At 39.6% G+C, this 16,684-nt stretch overlaps 1 long non-coding RNA gene across 3 annotated transcripts in view; it reads right to left on the reverse strand.

The window, feature by feature from the left end:
- The window catches only part of LOC114022790, a 66,724-nt gene extending 50,164 nt beyond the window's left edge, over positions 1 to 16,560 (reverse strand). For 2 of the 3 annotated variants that reach the window (XR_003566700.1, XR_003566701.1), the window contains exon 1: positions 16,422 to 16,536. This is a non-coding gene — a long non-coding RNA (uncharacterized LOC114022790). Of the gene's footprint in view, positions 1 to 16,421 lie in introns of all 3 variants that reach the window. The other variant, XR_003566702.1, reaches the window with a different exon arrangement.
- Between the last annotated feature and the right edge of the window lie 124 nt (positions 16,561 to 16,684).

Below are 16,684 nucleotides of genomic sequence, written 5' to 3' on the forward strand. Positions count from 1 at the left end.
GTTTTCTTGGCCAAGATACTGGAAAGGTTTGCCATTTCTTTCTCCAACTCATTTGACAGATGAGGAAACTGAGGCAAATAAGGTTAAGTGATTTGCCCAGGGTCACAGCACTAATAAGTGTTGATTTGAACTTAGGAAGAAGAATCTTCCTGACTCTAGGCCCATGCTCTATCCACTTTGCCATCTACCTAACCAGCTATACTACCCTGCCTCCTAATTATTTGTGACCTATTTCCTATCACCAGCGTCCTGATTTGCTGAAGTAAATTCTAATTCCCAAAGAACAGTCTTCATAGAACTCTGGATGTGCAAAAAATAGTCAAAGAGAAAACTAATAAAAATATCACCTTTTTCTCTCGCTTACATCCCAATGCCAAGATAAAAGCAGGAAGGGTCATGAGAATTGAAAACAAAAAAAAATTTTTTAGGATAAAAACGATCCTTTAAAATGACCTATATTTTAGAAAGAATAGGCAGGAGATGTTTGTAAAGTTCACATGGAAACCAGTAGAGAGGCCTGACCTGGGAAGACATAAAAAGTGATCTTTATTCTATTTTTAGTGCTACTGATGACCTCATCTGATTCCTGGTGTGTTCCAATGGACTTTGCTCAACGCCTTAATCCCTGTCTCCTGAGCACACACCAGACAAATGGGGAGTAAGCCTGCTTATCCTAGGTGTGATCTTTCTCAAACACTGTAGATTCAAATTCCACTGTTGGAAGGCTTGTTATGTCAAAGTAATTCCATGGCAAGACTATCCAATCAAGACTTAGGCATTTTGTGGAATGACTTAAGAAAAAGTAAACAAATAAAACCACTTCTCCAAAATGAGGGGGTTGCTTTAAGAAAGTAGTGATAAGAAATGGATTGGGCAATCTGGTCTTTTCAAAATGACTATTCTATGCATTTCCAATTTAACTCCCCCTGGATCACAGTGCTAATGAGAAGATGAATTTCTTTATGTTTTTCACTATACTTAAGGAAAGGATATAGAAAATGTTGTACTCTCAAATTCAATTCAAACATTTATTAAGTGCCTATTGTGTGCAAGACACTACTAAGATATAAAGGCAAAAATTAATTGGCTTCTGCCCTCAAGAAACTTACATGCTATCCAGAGAAAGAACTATGATCTGAATGCAGATCAAAGCATACTATTTGCTCTTCTTTTGTTTTGTTTTGTTTTGTTTCTTCTATCTTGTGGTTCCTCCCATTAGTTCTAATTCTTCTTTACATCATGACTAATGGGAAAATACGCTTAATATGAATGTATATGTAGAGCCTATATCAGATTGCATGCCATCTTGGGGAGGGGGGAGGAGAATGAGGGGGAGAAAATTTAAAACTCAAAATCTCACAGAAGTGAATGTTGAAAAATAAAAACAAATTATTTTAAAAAAAAGGAATACACAGAAGGAGAAAAAAGAAACTTACATGCTACTCATAACAGAAGGGGATTGGGAGACTGGGAAGAAACGTAGCAAGTACAGAGATGAACAAAAATGTGATCATTTGATAAGGGAGAAAGCAGTAGCAACTGGCAGTACCCAGCAAAGACTTCATGGAGAAGGTGGTAATGATGGGGTACAGGCTCTGGAAACCCCCTCCTTGAATTCTCCTTGAATTTTCCCACTTGATCAAGTAAGTCTCTAGCATTGGTCTGAGGCATCACCCCAGTTATCCCCTCAACTGGCCTTTCATTGTGACTACTTTCCCAATTCTGTTACCTCTGACCCACCCAGCCCTTCATTGTCTGTTACCTTCCCACCCTTGATACCATGTAGACCCCATTCTCCCTTGACCATGTGGTCCTTCTCTGTTACCTCACAGTCACTCCAGCTGACTGGCCACTCCTAGATCCCTCCCACAGTCTTTCTGTATATAAGGTCCATCTTGTCTCCATCAAGGTGCTCGGATTCAATCTAGCCCACTTGTTGATATGAGCGTCACAAATGTTCAGATTCCTTAGGAGTCTGGCCATTATGGCAGACCTTTAATAAACCTTGTCTTTGGCTGAAAGAAGGCTTGGGCCGAATTCACTCAGGCAGGACCCTGTGTTGCTGTTTCAGGGTCTCAGCACCCCTAAACCCCTAAACTTCAACAAGTAACTCAAAAGTTATCAGTGACCTCTTTTCCATGCTCATCCTTCATGGCCCATCATCCAACAAGCTAACCACTCTCTCCATTCTGAAATGATGTCTTCCTTGACTTCCCTGACACTGTATCATCCTGGTTCTATTCTTACCTCCAAAGCTTGCCCCTCTATTTTCCCTACAAGTTGTTCTTCCTCCACTCATTAGCTAATTATGAACTTTCTTCAAGGCTCAATCTTTGGCCCTAATCTGCTCTCTCTACATATTCTCCCTCACTTCTATGCTCACAATTCCAAGTGTCTGGCCTTGCTCTGAAATCCATCGTCTTGGGATACAGGATATTTTTTCACCAACTTCTCACTAAATATTGATGTGACTTTTCTGGCTATCAGTCAATAAGCATTTATTAAGCACCTACTATGTACTGGGCACTATACTAAGCACTGGGGTTACAAAGAAAGTCAAAAGACAGTCCCTCCACTCAAGGAGCTCAGAGTCTAACAGATGAGACAACATGCTAACAATTATATACAGACAAAGCCTAACCAGGGGAATTATTGTTCAGTTATTTCAGTTCTATACAACTTTTCATGACCCCATTTGGGGTTTTCTTAGCAAAGATACTGGATAGGTTTGCCATTTCCTTCTTCAACTCATTTGACAGATGAGGAAACTGAGGCAAACAGGGTTAAGTGACTTGCCCAGGGTCACACAGCTAGTAACTCTCTGAAGTCAGATTTGAACTCAGGAAGATAAGTCTTCCTGACACCAGGACAAATAGGAGATAATAAATAGAGGGAATGCACTAATATTAAGGTGGATCAGGAAAGATTTCTCATAGAAAATGAGATTTTAACTCGGACTTCAGGGAAGCCAGCGGTGGAGAGCATTCCAGACACAGAGGACAGCCAACATCACTGGAAAGGGATCTTAATTCATGATAATTCATCAATAGGTGATGCGGCATATATTACAGAAACACTCCTGACTTCTGCATCAGAAGACCTGAGCTCAAATTGTTCACTAACATTACGACCTTGGGCAAGCCATTTAACTTCTCTTTGCCTCAATTCTCCCATCTTCAAAAACAAAATCCTTGAAAAGAACAAAATTATGAAATTACTTTTCTGTCCTTCCTTCTTTCTCTCTTTCTCTTTCCTTCCTTCTCCCTTCCTTCCTTCCTTTTTTTCTTCCTTTCCTTTTCTTTTTTTTCCTTTTTTTCTTTCTTTCTTTCTTTCCTGAGCTCCGGGCTGACATCTCCAATTGGCTACAGGACGTTTCCACTCATTTTAACCTCAAACTTAGCAAGTCCCTAATTAAACTCACCATCTCTTCCCCCAGCCCAAAACTGGTTTAATTCAACAAACATTTGTTAAGTGTGTACTATGTACAAGTCACTGAGCTAGACACTGGGGAGTCCAGGATGATTTAGATCTAATCCCTTTCCTCAAGGGCTAATTTTGGGGAAGACATAAACAAAAATAAATAAATAGCAGGAGGTGATAAGTGCAAGGAAGATATCCAGATAGGATTCTTAGGAGACAATTGGAGGGGCAAGCTCACATTCAACTGTCTCTGTACGTACGTGGAGTGGTGGGTGAAGAAACAAGGAAAGCTTCATAAAATAACAGAAGCTTGAGTTGTGCCTTAAAGGAAGGACATGCATTTTAATAGTTGGAGATTTGATGAGGAAGAGGAGCCTATTCTAGGCAAGAATGATGATTTGATATTGTATAATTGTATTCTACAGTACATAAGTATCTCTGGGGCTGTACACTGACTTTGAAAACCATATATTAACATTATCTATGTTCTGATGTATTTTTATTTATTTTGCTAAATATTTCTGTATTACATTTTAATCTGATTTGGACCTAACTCAGAAGTGGTAAAGGCAACAATGCAGCACCACTGGCCACGTGTTTGGCAATTCTGATGTATGGTGTTTGAAGGGGTATTGAGACAGGTCATGTCACAAAGCTTCTATAAATGAACTTTACATGGTAGGTAATAGAGAAACTTCATATCAAAAGTTTTTAGTAGAGAGAGAGTTGAGGTGATCAGAAAAGGACAGTAGCAATATTACTTTGGTAGCTTTGTGAAAAATGGATTGGAGAGGGAATTGGAGTCAGAAAGATCAGTAGGGAAGCTATTACCATTGTGTAAGGCAAAAAGAGATAAGGGTATGAGAGTGATGGCAGTGGGGGGAGAAGAGGGGCAATAGATGCTGTTGTTGTTGTTTTGTCCTTTTTGAAAAGGACCAATGACATCACAGTGATGTCTTGACTTGTGGGTGAATTAGATTTAAATGAGGTCGAGTTGCACAATGTTGTCAGCCTCACTCTCCTGAGTCACTGAAGTACAGTAGCAAGACAAAAGTCAGGATGACTGGTGATGGCCCAGAATACAGTGGATGACCTTGGTGTTTTTTAAGTCTGACCAAGCTCTAAGCTCTCTGCAGCACCTGCTTCAACCACCTTCATGGTCCATTGGAATAAATTATTCTCATCTGCCCGTTCCACAAGGGAAAGTCTTTACATGCTTGGGGTAGACACCCCCCTAATTCACTGATGGGTTTGAGGTCTGTCAGGTACCATCAACCTGGTTTAGCCTGACTGCTGAGATGGTTTTACTGGGGTGTGGTCATGCTACAGGTTCTTGGAGCCGCAGGTGAGAGTTGGGTGAAGGTGGACACAAAGGTGGATGAGCAGCCCTGAAAAGAGCTCAGCAAGCCTTCACACCAGAGATACCAGGCCTCTCTGAACTCCCCATATGTCCCAATGGATATGAGACATTTCAGAGGAAGAATGGACAACACTTGGCAATGACTCCAAGATTTTCAGCCTGAATGAATGGAGGGTCATGAAGCCACCTAAAAAATGAAAAACAAAACATAAAATAGGGACAGGGGAAGGTTTAGAGGTGGGAGGAATATGATTAGATAACTTAAAATGTATTAAATTTGAAGTGCAGGTAGGCAGTACATGCAGGCAAAGGCATCTAGCTGGTAATTAGAATTGTGGGACTGGAGCTCTTCAAACATTAGCAGAAATTAAAATCATCATTCTCCCAGTCACTTTGAGTTCTAAATTTTCAAAACCTCTTTCATTCATGAATAAAAGTCAATCAATAAGCATTTGTTAAACATCTACTATGTGCCAGCCACTGTGCTAAGTGCTGAGATACAAAAAAAGGGATGAGAAATACAATTCCTGCCCCCAAGAAACTCACAAACAAATTGGGGGAGGGGATGAAGAGGGTAGTGGGAGAATTATGTAAGGAGAAGCTGGGGGATAGGAGTGGGATTCCTCATGGGGACATGATGAAGTCTTATATCTGGAGTGGAAAGGGTCTGGATGAAGGTCTCCAAGATCCACCCTTCACATTCTCCAGTCAGAGAGAGAGAGAGGGCCCCAGGGACCAGAGGACTGAGAAGGTGTGAGTTTCAGAGTTGATGTCATCTTGTAGCATGATGAGTTTCTGAAGATCGTGAAGTCCAGCAGAACGTCCAGGTGTTTAAATGATGAATGTCCTGGGTACCCTCTTTAAATAGCCGAGGATCTGGGAGGAGCTCTCCAATAACCAAGCTCCACCTTCTCCAATCAGGAGGAAGAGGCCTTAGGGGCAAAGGGTACTGAGGAAGTGTGAGTTTCAGAGTTGATTCATCCATCTCCATCTCCTATGTCCAATCTATGAAACACATCATATGTTGAAATGCCTCTCACATCCCTACCTTTATCTCCCATCACTGTAAGTACGCTAATCTAATTTCCAATCAGTTCACACCTGGACAGCTTGTTAGAGTCTCTCCTCCTTTATGCAGTACCAAGCTAATTTTCCTTTTAAATTTATTGATCTTTTATTTTTAAATGATCTTCATATCTAAATGTATGCCTCCCCTCTTTCCCATCTAATAAGTCATCCCTTGTAACAAAGAATAAGAGAGAAAAAAATCACTCAGCTAGACAGACCAGGATCTTGATCTGTAGAGACCAAGGTAGTCTTAGACCTCACATAGTATATGCAACAGTCCAAACCTATAATCTCTCCTCTCCCCATCAGAGAAGGGAATTGTATTGTCCCAACTCCTTTTTAGGCCCAAGTGCAGACGTGACAATTATTCAGGGACAGTTTCAATTTTATTTCCATTTACATTGTTGTAGACTAATCATCCTTAAACATCACTCCTCTGCCAAAGAACCTTCAGCTACTTCCTGTTTCCCAACAGGCCATAGTTAAATTCCTCTACTTTGTTTTGAAACTACTTTATAATCTGGGCCCCTTCTACCTATTCCACTTCACTTTCTATGATTTTATAACACACATGGTCCACTCTAGCTAGACCAATTTCCTAGGCACCTTGCCTTGTATATAATAGGTTCTAACTAAATGTTGAAATTGAATGGAATATATGATTTATTCTCATGCTGTTTCTTTAATCATTTTGATCCACTTACTTACGATATATGAAGCATCATTGCGTTTCAGCTAAAATCCTACATTCTGTAAGAAGCCTTTCCTGATCCCCCTTAATGCTAATGCTTTCCTTCAAAGATTACCTTTCTATTTATCCTGTATATAGCTTGTTGTACATAGTTGTTTGCATGTTGTCCCCCTAGTAGATTGTGAGCTCTTTAAGGGCTTTGTAGCACCAGCTCAGCGCAATGCTTGGCACGTGGTAGGGGTTGATAGACACTTTTAGACTCTTAAATATTCAATTGTGAGCTCCTTGAGGGATGTGACTGAATTTTGCCTCTTTTGGTATCCCTAGTGCTTAGCACAGTGCTTGGCACATAGTAGGTGCTAAATGTATGTTTTTTAATTGATAGACTTGCGGTGGTATAATGGATCTGAAATCAGGAAGACCTTCATTCAGATCCCACCCTTGACTTTCAAAAACTTAGAATAAATAGAAAGCTGGACAGGACTGAGTCTCAAGAAGGATAAAATCACTTGCCCAAGTTCTTTCTAGTAATAAGCATTAGGGGTGGGATTTGAACCCAGGTCCTCTGACTAACTCCAGAGCTAGTGCTCTTTCCCTCAGAAGCTAGAAGCAGTATTTTTGAGCCTCAGGCAACTCTTGAATGCTTATCTACTCAACTACAGACCTTGGACCAGTTTTTAAATGTCTTTGAGCCTCTAGCAACTCTTGGATTTATCTCCTAAATTACCTAGGATCCTAATATGCATTTAGATGAAATCACCTGTGCTTGATGTATTGACCTGGAATTCATCACCCTTTGTCTTCTACCTATACAAATATTCCCCATTTTCAAGGTCTAACTCCTTAACATTTTTCCTAGCTCTCCTTTCACTGATCTCCCCTTCTCTGAAATCTCATCACTCTCATCCATTGTGTCCCACAATTTACCATATAATTATATACTACCTTATATTAAGCAATAACTGTCTTGCAGCTCTCTTATCTCAATTACAAGCTCCCAGAAAGCAGGAGCCATGTCTTATACATCTAATCACCAAATACAATGATCTTTATTTTCTATCCTCAGTGTAGTTCTTCATACAGTTGACCCTCCTCTGTTCCTGAATATTGTCTTGCCTCTCCCATCTTCAGAGATATTTTGAGTTTATTCAATTAATGTTTTAAGAAAAAAACAGATATACTTCTGGAAACCAAGATGGTGGAGTAAGCAGTAAATCATTGTGACTTTCCCATATTCACCTCCAAAGAACCATAAAATAGTGCCCCAAAACAAATCCTGTAAAAGCAGAACCAGCAGATAGACAGATGAAACAATCTTTTAACCCAAGAAACTTGGAAGATTGCCAAGAATGGTCTGTCTCACTTGGGCAAAAGGTGAACTCAGTCCAGGACAGGAAGCATCCCAGTAGGACAGCAACAAGCCCCATCTCAGAAAACCAGTAAGAGATCCTGAGCCCCAGTGCAGTGAAGCAGGCAAACCCCAACACCAGGATACCCTATGTGCTTCAACATAGCCCTGGGCAAACAGGTAACCTTCAGCAGCCAGAGAGCCACAGTGCTTCAATATAGCCCTGGGGAAATGAAGAAACACCCCACCAGCATCAGTACACACTAGACATCAACACTAGGACCCTGACTTAGCACTGTGTAGCTTCCAGGCCCTCTATGGCCTCCAGCAGCACCAGCCACAACTCATCCCACACACTCAGTGCAGCACCAGACATGAGGGTCCCCCATGGACCTCAGGGCAACATCAGTGCAGTACCAGGTAAACAGCTAGGGCCTATAGCCCTTGACACAAGAAGTCTGAGACAGTGCCCCTTCCACTCTGGGAGCAGAGCTCAAATTTAAAGGAAAGTTGAAAGGTCAAAAAAGATAACCAAAAAACAACAGAAAAAGAATCTGACCATAGAAAATTATTATGGTGACAGTGAAGATTAAGACACAAACTCAGAAGAGGACAACAATGTCAAAACATCTATGGGTAAAATCCCAAAGAAAAATGGGAAGTGGTATCAAGCCCAGAAAGAACTCATGGAAGATCTCAAAAAGGAGCTTTAAAATCATATAAGAGAGGTAGAAGAAAAATTGGGAAAAGAAATGAGAGTGATGCAAGAGAATTATTAAAAAAAAAAAAGTCAACAGCTTAGAAAAAGAAAACAACTGCTTAAAAAGTAGAATTGGCCAAATAGAAAAGGAGATACACACACACACACACAAAAAAGACTGAAGAAAACAACTCCTTAAAAAGTAGAATTGGCCAAATGGAAAAGGAAGTACAAAAGCTAACTGAGGAAAACAACTCCTTAAAGTTGAGATTGGGCAAATGGAAGCTAATGATTCTATGAGACATCAAGAATCAATCAAATAAATTCAAAAGAATGAAAAAAAAAACAGAAAAAATGTAAAATACTTCATGGGAAAAACAACTGACCTGGAAAATAGATCGAGGAGAGAGAATGTCAGAATCACTGGACTACCTGAAAGCCATAATCAAAAGGAAGACCTGGACAGCATCTTTCAAGAAATTATCAAGGAGGGGCAGCTAGATGGCACAGTGGATAGAGTGCCGGCCCTGGAGTCAGGAGGACCTGAGTTCAAATCCGGCCTCAGACACTTGACACTTACTAGCTGTGTGATCTTGGGCAAGTCACTTAACCCTAACTGCCTAAAAAAAAAAAAGAAATTATCAAGGAAAATTGCCCTGATATCCTGGAACCAGAGGGCAAGATAGGCATTGAAAGAATCCAGGATTACTTAAGGAAAGAGATCCCAAAATAAAAATTCCAAGGAACATTATAGCCAAATTACAGAACTATCAAGTCAAGTAAAAAGTACTGCAAATGACCAGACATAAACAATTCAAATATTGGAGAGCCACAATCAAGATTACATATGATCTATAATATCAAGACCCAAGAGAAGCTTAAAAAGGAAAAAAGGGAAAAGAAAACATAAGGGATTCAATGAAGCTGAACTATTTACATCCCTGCATGGGAAAATGATACTTCCAATTCTTAAAAATCGTACCACTAATAGTACAGCTAGAAGGAATATACAAAGGCAGAGGATACAGGTATAAGGTGAATTTGAGGGAATGCCATAAAAAAATAACTAAGGGATGAGAAAGAAGAGTACACTGACTGCAGAAGGAGGGGAGAGATAGAATTGGGTAAATTATTTCACATGAAGAGACATGAAAAACTCATAGTAGAGGGGAAGATGGGAGGGTGAGCAATGGGCATCACTTGAACCTTACTCTCATCAGTATTGACTCAAAGAGGGAATATTATACACAATCAGTTTAATACAGAAATCTCTCTTACCCAATAGGGAAGAAGTAGGGGAGGAGATTAAATAAAGGGGGGAAAGGGGACTGACAGAAGAGAAAGCAGACCAGGGGATGTGTTAGAAAGAAGCAAAACACTGGTGAGGAGGGAAAGAATAAAGGAGAGAGAAGACTAACAGGAAGGAAAATAGGATGAAGGGAAATACATATTTAGTAATCATAACTGTGAATGTGAATGGAATGAACTCTCCCATAAAATGGAGGTAGATAGCAGAGTGGATCAAAAACTAAAAACCTCCAACATGTTGTTTATGAGAAATACACTTGAAACAGAGAGACACACACAGAGTAAAGGTAGGGTGCTGGAACAGAATTAATTATGCTTCAGCTTAAGTAAAAAAAAGCAGGGGTAGCAATCCTGATCTCAGACAAAGTAAAAGCAAAAATAGACTTAATTAAAAGAGATAAGGAAGGAAATTCCATCTTACTAAAAGGTATTTCAGACAATGAAGTAGCATCAATACTAAACATGTGTATACCAAGTGGTATGGCATCCAAATTCTTAAAGGAGAAGTTAAGTGAGTTACAGATGACTCATGTCCAAACAAGATATAGAGAGCATTATGAAATGTAAAATAGATCATTTTGATTATATTAAATTACAAAGCTTTTGCACAAACAAAACCAATACAACAAAATTAGAAGAAAAGCAGAAAGCTGGGAAATAATCTTTACAGAAAGTGTCTCTGATAAAGGTCTCATTTCTCAAATATATAGAGAATTGAATTTATAAGAATACAAGCCACTGCCCAATTGATAAATGGTCAAAGGATATGAAAAGCAGTTTTCAGATCAAGAAATCAAAGCTATCTCTAGGCATATGAAGAAGTGTTCTAAGTCACTTTTGATTAGAGAAATGCAAATTAAAACAACTCTGAGATACCACCTCACACCTATCAGAACAGCTAATATGATTTTAAAAAAAAGGAAAATGATAAATGTTGGAGAGGATGTGGGACAATTGGGACACTGATGAACTGTTGGTGGAGTTGTGAACTGATCCAACCACTCTAGAGAGCAATTTGGAACTACACGCAAAGGGCAACCAAACTAAGCATACCCCCTTTGATCCAGCAATACCAGTTCTAGATCTGTATCGCAAAGAGATCATAAAAAAGGGAAAAGGACCTAAATGTGCAAAAATATTTATAGTAGCCCTTTTTGTGTTGGCAAAATATTGGCAAATGAGGGGATGCTCATCAATTGGGGAATGGCTGAACAAGCCATATATGAATATAATGGAATACTATTGTGCAATAAGAAAGGATGAACAGGCAGATTTCAGAAAAACCTGTAAAGACTTGTATGAACTGATACAAAGTAAAATGAGCAGAACCTGGAAAACTGTACACAGTGTCAGCAACATTGTGTGATGATCAACTATGAATGATTCAGCTCTTCTCAGCAACAGGATGATCCAAGACAAGTACAAAGGACTCATGAAGGAAAATGCTTTCCATACCTAGATAAAGAACTGATGGACTCTGAATGCAAATCGAAGCATACTTTTTTCACTTACTTTATTCTTTTTCATGTTTTTTTCCTTTTGATCTGTTTCTTCTTTCACAACTATGACATATGGAAATATGTTCTACATGATAGCACATTATAACTTATATCAAATTGCCTACCATTTTAGGGAGAGGGGAGAGGAGGGAGGGAGGGAGAAAGACTTGGAACTCAAAATCCAGTAAAAAATGAATGCTAAAAATTTTCTTGACATGTAATTGGGGGAAAAAATAAAATACTATTAAAGAAAAAAAAAGAAAGAAAAGAAAAAGCAGACACACAATCATTATAACACCACCATGACTGCAGTCAGAAATATCCTTTTGAATAAATAGATGATAGAGATAATACATGATAGATAACCTCAATTTAAAATTTATATACATATATGGTTAATACGTCTCAAATATAAAAATAATAAAGTAATACTTACAATGACCCTATCAGAGAAAGTAGTTACTTGCTTCCCAGTTAAATGAAACTGAAATAATTATGCCCTGCTAAAATAGTGAAAAAGAGATTTGTCACTCTTCACTTCTATCCATTCAACTCTCCTGGTTCTCCTAGCTCTTTATCTAACTGCTTTTTCTCTGGTCTTCTTTGCTAGCTGCTCATCCTCTAAATGCCTGAATGTGAGTGGTCCCCAGGGATATCTTCCCTAGGCCTTTTCCTCTCTCTCTCTGTCTCTCTCTCTGTCTCTCTGTCTCTCTCTCTCTCTCACACACACACACACACACTCGTTCTCATGGGGTCAACTACTATGCTGAGAACTAACAAATCTACATTTCTTGCTCCTGACCTTTCTTTATACCTCCAACTGCTGTCTCCCCCATTAGAATGTAAGTTCCTTGAGGCAGGGATTGTCTTTTGCTTCTTTTTGTATCCTCAGTGCTTAGCACGATGCCTGCAATGTGGTAGATGCTTAAAAATATTTATTGACTGACTTACATTAGGAGTAACCAGACTCATAAAAATCATAGACCTTTTACAATACTTATTTAGTTAACTAATCAATCAATCAACTAACATTTATTAAGTTCTCCTTATGTTCCAGGCATTTTGTCTATTTACTAGTGATACAACGGCTAACAGGTGGCGCAGTGGATATAGTGATGGGCCTGGAGTCGGGAAGCCTCATCTTCCTGAGTTCAAATCCAGCCTCAGATATTTACTACTTGTGTGACCCTAGGCACACAAGTGCCTAGATTTCTCTGTGCCATCTCAAAAACAAGTCCAGAACTGGGTTTCTGTCATTCCCCATAGACCTGCTCCTACTCCTGAATTCATTATTTCTGTCTACCCATACTTGAAATTTGGAGATTATCATTGGTTTTTCCATCTCTTTTATCTTGGATATTCAATCAGATCTTGCTGATTCTACCTGTCTTGAATTTAGATCACTACCATCCTTGCAAAGATATTTAATATCACTCACCGGAACTATTTATATTTACTTCCTTAGAGGTCTTCCTCTCTATATCTCTCACCTTCCAATCCATTCAACCTATTTTTGCCAAAATAACCTTTCTTATGTATAGATTCAGCCTCTGCTGCTGAGGATAATAATCATACTAACACATTGTTTTATGATTTGCAAGGCACATTATTTCATTGGAAAATAGATCTGATCATCCATCCCACTTTTCTGCTCAAAAATCTTCAATGGTTCCCTATTTCCAGTCAAAGAAAGTTCAAAACTCCTTTCCCTCCACCCTACCCCCAACAAGAGCAATAATAGCTATTATTTGTACAGTGCATTCTATGTGCTACATGCTTTATAAATATCATCTCTGTTTCCAAATACAGTTTTTAATTTCTGCCTTTGCTATGCCTGTATGCCTCCTTGTCTTCACTTGTTGAATTTTAAAGGATTACCCCATTCTTTAAAGCCCATTTCAAACACCATCTCCTCTAGGAAGCCTTTCCTGCTTCCCTCCAGTTGATAATGACCTTCAGTCTTAGTCCTCACATAGCTCATTTTATATGTTTCTAAGGCATTTGCTATGTAACACTTTGTATCATAGCTGTCTGTGTTGGTGTGTTATTCCACTGTCAAGTGTAACATGTTAAGTCTCAATGACGGCAAAAATTTTGTCAAAGTCCACGGACCTGCCATCCTTTAGTACTGTGCTCAACAATGAGTAGGTGCTTAATAGAAGTTTGCAGTTGTTCTTGACCTCCATAGTACTAAATACCTAGTAGGTTTGCACCCAGTTCTTCCTTCATTGTAATACAGGAATTTCTGGGCTCCTTTTCTAGTATTCATGGTTTCATTTATTCAGTAAGCATTCACTGAGCCCTTTACAATCCAGCTACAGTCAGTCATTCCAGGTTTATTATACATTACTTCACTTCATGCAATCTATGGTCCAACTAGACTGGCTTTCTTGATCTTACTCACAAATGACACTTCATTTCCTATCTCCATACCCTTGCATGAGCTGTCTTCCATGACTAGAATGCACTCCCTCCTCACATTTGTACATTAGAATCTCTAGCTTCCTTCCAAGCTCAGCTCAAAGGCCCTTCTTGATCCAAAAGCTATTGCCTTCCCATCCACCCCCCAAATGACTTTGTATTTACATACATTTTGCAAATCCCTATATGGGTCTATGTTTTTCTTCCTCCCCCCACCCCACCCCCAAAAAAGATAGTAGGCTCCTTGAGGGCAGGGACTATTTTATTCTTGACTTTGTATCCCTAGTTGTTGTTCAATGGTGTCTGACTCTGTGAGTCCATTTGGGGTTTTCTTGGAGTGGTTTGCCATTTCCTTCTCCAGCTTATTTTGCAAATCAGCAAACTGAGGCAAAAAAGGTTAAGTGAATTGCCTAGGGTCACACAAGTAGTAAATATCTGAGGCTGGATTTGAACTCAGGAAGATGAGGCTTCCTGACTCCAGGCCCATCATGATATCCACTGCGCCACCTGTTAGCCCTTGTATCACTAGTAAATAGACAAAATGCCTGGAACATAAGGAGAACTTAATAAATGTTAGTTGATTGATTGATTAGTTAACTAAATAAGTATTGTGAAAGGTCTATGATTTTTATGAGTCTGGTTACTCCTAATGTAAGTCAGTCAATAAATATTTTTAAGCATCTACCACGTTGCAGGCATTGTGCTAAGCACTGAGGATACAAAAAGAAGCAAAAGACAATCCCTGCCTCAAGGAACTTACATTCTAATGGGGGAGACAACAAGCAAACAAATATGTACAAACAAGCTATAAACAGGATAAATAGGAAACAATTTTAAAAGGGAAGGTATTAAAATTAAGAGGGTTTGGGAAGATGGGATTTTAGTCGGGACTTAAAGGAAGCCAGTGAAACCAAGAGAGCATTCCAGGCATGTGGGACAGCCAGATCATAGGCCCTCCATGCCTTCTTAGCCTGTGTAACCCTACATTTTTTTCCCAGAATTCTACCAAGGTACTGAAGGCCTCTTAATTCTTTTGTTTTATCTTTGGGTTGCCATATTACCAATATGTCTGTACATCTGTTGAATTTCATTCTCAACATAACCAGACAACCCCTTTTCCAGTTATACATTGTCTTTAATGATGTCTATTCATAATGCAAGTCATCACTGGTAATGTGCTGTGGCTCACTTTAACCTGTCATGAATCTTTCCACTCTCCTTTGGGTTACATGTAATTTTTGTTGACTAAATTAAATAAGGATGAGGATTCAGGATGTAACTGGTATACTCCCCGGTGAAGAAACTATGCCAATTTCTCTTCAACCTTTAATCTTACAGAGTTGCCTAGAGCAATGAGAAATTAAAGAGATGAAGAGACTTACCCAGAGTCACAAAGAGGCAGATAAAATTTAAAAAGACAATACATGATTGGCATATACAAAGAATAGATATTATTTGAAGAGATCACTTTGCTGGAATAATCAGAGAAGGCTTCATGGTGATGAGATTTGTGCTGGGGCCTTGAAGGGTAGATTTGGACAGACGGAAGGGAGAGAACAGGACATTACAGTTATTGTTCTCAATAGAATATTTCAGGACAAAACTTACAACCCTACTTGAACCTCTGTAACTTTGAAGAGATGTCTAAAAACTTGCCACCAGATTTGACCGCGTCAGAGAATCTAATTCAACACAGGAGCAATGCTTGGTGGGTCAATACTGTTTCATCTTTGTTGTTTTTAAATAAGCAAATCACATTTCGTGTCTGAATTAGATCAGGTTAGAACCTGTAGGACCAGGTCCCTAAAGGGCCTTCAGTAGTTCCCTTGGCTAACTGCCTCCCTAACATGAGTACATCACCCCTCTATTGTTAACCAGTGGTTGGCTGGTCTCTGTAAAAGGGAATATCACAATCTACAAGCCAGCTGTTTCTCCTAGAAGGAGCCAGACAAGTATGGAGGTATCTAATTTAAATGATCATTAAACAAATGAAAATATATATATAAGTACCACAAGGTATCATTAATAAATGGTAACAACAACAATGATATTTATGTCCGTAGGCAGCTCTCTAGGAAGGTGGAGAGTGAATTGTACAAGGTCTTGTACAAGGTCAACAGGATGGCCTAGTGGCTGGGGTGCTGGATTTGGAGTTAGGGAACCTCAGTTTGAATTCTCATTCAGAAACTTACTAGTAAATTACTTAACCTCTCTGTCTCAGTTTCCTCATCAGCAAAATGGGTGTAATAATAGCACTCTCAAAGAACTGTTGTGAAGCTCAAATAAGATACCTTGTCAAGTGCTTTGCAAACTGTAAAGCACTACATACATACTAACTTTTGTTGTTATTATTATTATGCTAGGAGGGAATATGAAAAATGAGGTAAGGAGAGGTCTTGGCCGAAAGGCAGAGGGGTCCTCCCTTACTAACTACACAAATAAAAATAATAATAATTAATTAAAATTTAAAAATTAAAAAAAAAAAAAAGGTCCTAGACTGTGTAGGAAGCTCTTGATTGACAAGCGCATTTTGCTCTGGTGGCCAATGGCAGGACTACCCATCTCTCGTCTTGATCCTCAGCTAAAGATCTGCTCCGACCCCTTACCTTAGGAAAGTGAAAGGAGAGGAAAAGAATGGGACCCGAAATACAGCAAGCGGTGCCCTACCCGGCCCGCTGCACCGGCCTCCCTGGCAGCTGACCCCGGCAGAGCCAGCGGGCGGAGGCGTGGATGGAGTGCTCTGGGTGCCGCCCTTCCCGCGCGGTGGGCGCCCGGGCGCCCGGGCTCTGCCCTACACTCTCTGCTCCGCTCCCGTCGCGCCCGCTGCGCTCCACGAAGCTGTAGGGCAACGGCACTGGAGTCCGCCCGA

This window comes from Vombatus ursinus, unplaced genomic scaffold (assembly GCF_900497805.2).
Source record: "Vombatus ursinus unplaced genomic scaffold, bare-nosed wombat genome assembly UNPS02014813.1, whole genome shotgun sequence".
NCBI lineage: Eukaryota > Metazoa > Chordata > Mammalia > Diprotodontia > Vombatidae > Vombatus > Vombatus ursinus.